Raw genomic sequence first — 3,228 nt, forward strand, 5'->3', positions numbered from 1 at the left:
AGACAAAAGTACCTCAAGAATTGGTAGTATGTGCTATTGGATAGCTGCTTCTCCTCTAGTCCAGTCAGATCCCACTATTCGACAAGACAAAATTACCTCAAGAATTGGTAGTATTAGCTATTGAATAGCTGCTTCTCTTCTAGTCTAGTCAGATCCCACTATTCGACCAGACAAAAGTACCTCAAGAATTGGTAGTATGTGCTATTGGATAGCTGCTTCTCCTCTAGTCTAGTCAGATCCCACTATTCGATCAGACAAAAGTACCTCAAGAATTGGTAGTATGTGCTATTGGATAGCTGCTTCTCCGCTAGTCCAGTCAGATCCCACTATTCGATCAGACAAAAGTACCTCAAGAATTGGTAGTATGTGTTATTGGATAGCTGCTTTTCCTCTAGTCAAACAGCCCAAAATAAGGACGGCTATGGACAGAAGTTCACTTTCTTTAATACATTAAAAGTTTACCAGATTTATTTTATTTGAAAGGCAGCAAACAAAAATGTGTTTGTTTATTGAATTTCGTGCAAAACTACTCGAGGGTTATCTGCACTAGCCGTCCCTAACTCAGAAGTAATAGACTATAGGAAAGGGAGCTAGTAAACACCACCAACCGCCAACTCTTGGACTACACTTTACCAACGAAAAGTAGAATTGACCGTAACTTATAACGCCCTTATGGCTGAAAGGGCGAGAATATTCAGTGACGGGAAGAAATTTATTATGATGTTACTCAGTTTTTGTCTGTCTTGAAAATGCGCGCACACCTTACTATCTAAATGCGCATGAGCGCACTTTATTTCAACGGATGTAAATATACTTTAGCAGAAATTTTGTACAACAATATATTAAAAGCTTATCAATGTTTTTAAAAAGATCTAACGTTAGGTCGTAAAATAACATTATAGATTTATTTATTGTTGGTATTAAATACGATAAATTTTAGTCCTAACTAAACTAAAGCAAAAAACGTATATACGTTTTTTGCGTATATATATATATATAAAACGCTGATATATACTGTATATCAGCTTTGTCGCAGCATTAAGTTACCTTCGTTAATTTAAATTTTACGTGTACTATATGGATGGTTCGTGGTTTTTGAGACACAGGTTAATTATTAATTCTAATTGCTGTTGCCAGATGTAAGATACCATTTTTTACATATAAAAACTTTAGAAATAAGGTTTTGCTTAATTTTAGAAGGAATCGGGAAAAAATGCCTTATAAATAATAATGTCTCTGATAATAATGTGCGTATATATATATGCTATTTTATCGGTTGTACCGCCATAAGCCTATAATTAGCCGATTTTTCGTTTCTTAAGGAGCAAGTTGATAGGGCCTACGTCTTAGACCACTAACAACTTGTACTTCGTGGTCAAGAGAGTGGTTAAAAATAATTAATTTAGGCTTATTGTATGCCCCAGTCCGCAATGATGTCTAATTAGGAAAGGCTGACTTAAAAAATAATATTAGCTACCTTGCACACGCGACGCTAACAAATAAAACAAAACTCTGTGTTCAAAACTACAAACAGTGAATTTACCTAAACCAGTCCAGCGACGTATAACTTTAGGCTTAAGTTATTCAGTTAAACTTGAAAGAACTTTGTCCAGCTTTTAAACAAATAACAATGCACTTTGCAGACGATTTTCAGCATTATGCTGAGGTTTTGTTGAGATTTCGACTCTTTTTATAGAAACTAACTTTAGGGTAGTCACTGCTACAAAAAATGTTTATATAATCCTTGTAAGATATATGAATTCAACGTGATGAATTTGAAAATAATAATTTTCGTAAGATTTCTGCAATCTTGAAACTGCGCCGAACCGAAATCCAAGATGGCATAAACCACAGAGTCCAAAAAAATCCAAATTCTTAGTACATATATATATATTAACGATTTTAAATTGTTTATACGTTATATTCCACGACACCATCATCAAAGTATTATTCAAACAACTTTTACTGTTTCAAACTTATATTATCTAATACTGAGTTTAAGCAACAATCGTGCGTTTCACGGGCAACGGGTTTTTCTGATTCAATAAAACTCTACTGTTCGATTGGAGTCTTCATTGTTAGTAAAGCCTTTGAACCGTAGCAGCAACCGTTAAGTTAAAATCTTAATTTAGTGATTGTTTTATTTTATACATTTTTGTTATAAAAAAAAAAGGTTTCGTACATTTCGCTGAATTAGGTTTTTACGTATGTGAATATTAATATTATTCAGGTGAGTTTTTTGAGGGAATGTAATAAGCTCAATGTGTCTTTACGCAGGTAAAGGTTGTTTTGTTTAACCCTAGGCATTGATTACAAGGCGAAGTAACGTTAAGTAAATGCCTGTGATTTTTATTTTTACGTGACTTAGACCTAGTTTATTTATTCCTGATCTATGACGGTAATTGTTTCTTAAAGAAGCACAGTTGGGATGGGAGACAGTAATGTCAGTATAAACATTTAACAAAAGACACATCTTGTAATATATATAAATATAATAGTACTGTCTGTTGTCTGTCCATGTAACTACTTAGCAAGGTGTGGATGGATCTTCACCAAAATTGGTATGGACGTTCATTAGGTCCATGCGGGGGGTACATACAAATTTTCAGTTTTGCAGTTTTTGCATATTTTACCACTACTTCGCCCCCAACACCCCCCCCCCCCAATGGTACAGCGGTATGTCTGCGGACTTACAACGTTAGAAACCTGGTTTCGATACCCGTGATGGGCAGAGCACAGATAGCCCATTGTGTAGCTTTGTGCTTAACTTCAGACAAACAAACTTCGCCCCCTGCGGATGGAGGTTCATTGGATCCGTGAGAAGATACATACAAATTTTCCGTTTTCTGTCTTTTTACAATTACCTCATATCCAATGGATGGATCTTCACCAAATTTTGCAAGAAGGTTTGTTGGGTCCATGTGGATATACATAGAAACTAGCGGTTTCACATTTTGTGTTTTGCCGTTTGTATGGGCGTTTTTTACAGTTGAATATAAAGGGGGAAGCGATTTTTCATGTCCTAAGATAACCTTTCATTAATCATGAATTTACATAACTTCCGTCCAGAGAACAGGTACTCCAGCTAGTATTTAATACAGTAGCATGATTTAAAAAGGTGAGATGAATGTTCACATACTTTGTGGTTGATTTTGAGAGAAAGTAAATTTAAAAAATGATATTGTTTTATGTTTGGAAATGTAAAATGAAGAAATTAAAATAATTATT

The 3,228-nt window shown here is 34.7% G+C and overlaps 1 protein-coding gene across 1 annotated transcript in view; it reads left to right on the forward strand.

Moving 5' to 3' along the window:
• Positions 1 to 3,065: 3,065 nt before the first annotated feature.
• LOC106465553 (E3 ubiquitin-protein ligase Zswim2-like) overlaps positions 3,066 to 3,228 on the forward strand; it is a 17,848-nt gene continuing 17,685 nt past the window's right edge. Inside the window, exon 1 of the mRNA XM_013925776.2 lies at positions 3,066 to 3,118. The gene's annotated coding sequence lies outside the window, so the exon portion shown is untranslated. The remainder of the gene's footprint in view (positions 3,119 to 3,228) is intronic.

The sequence above is a fragment of the Limulus polyphemus genome, unplaced genomic scaffold, assembly GCF_000517525.1.
Source record: "Limulus polyphemus unplaced genomic scaffold, Limulus_polyphemus-2.1.2 Scaffold1980, whole genome shotgun sequence".
In the NCBI taxonomy this organism is placed as follows: domain Eukaryota; kingdom Metazoa; phylum Arthropoda; class Merostomata; order Xiphosura; family Limulidae; genus Limulus; species Limulus polyphemus.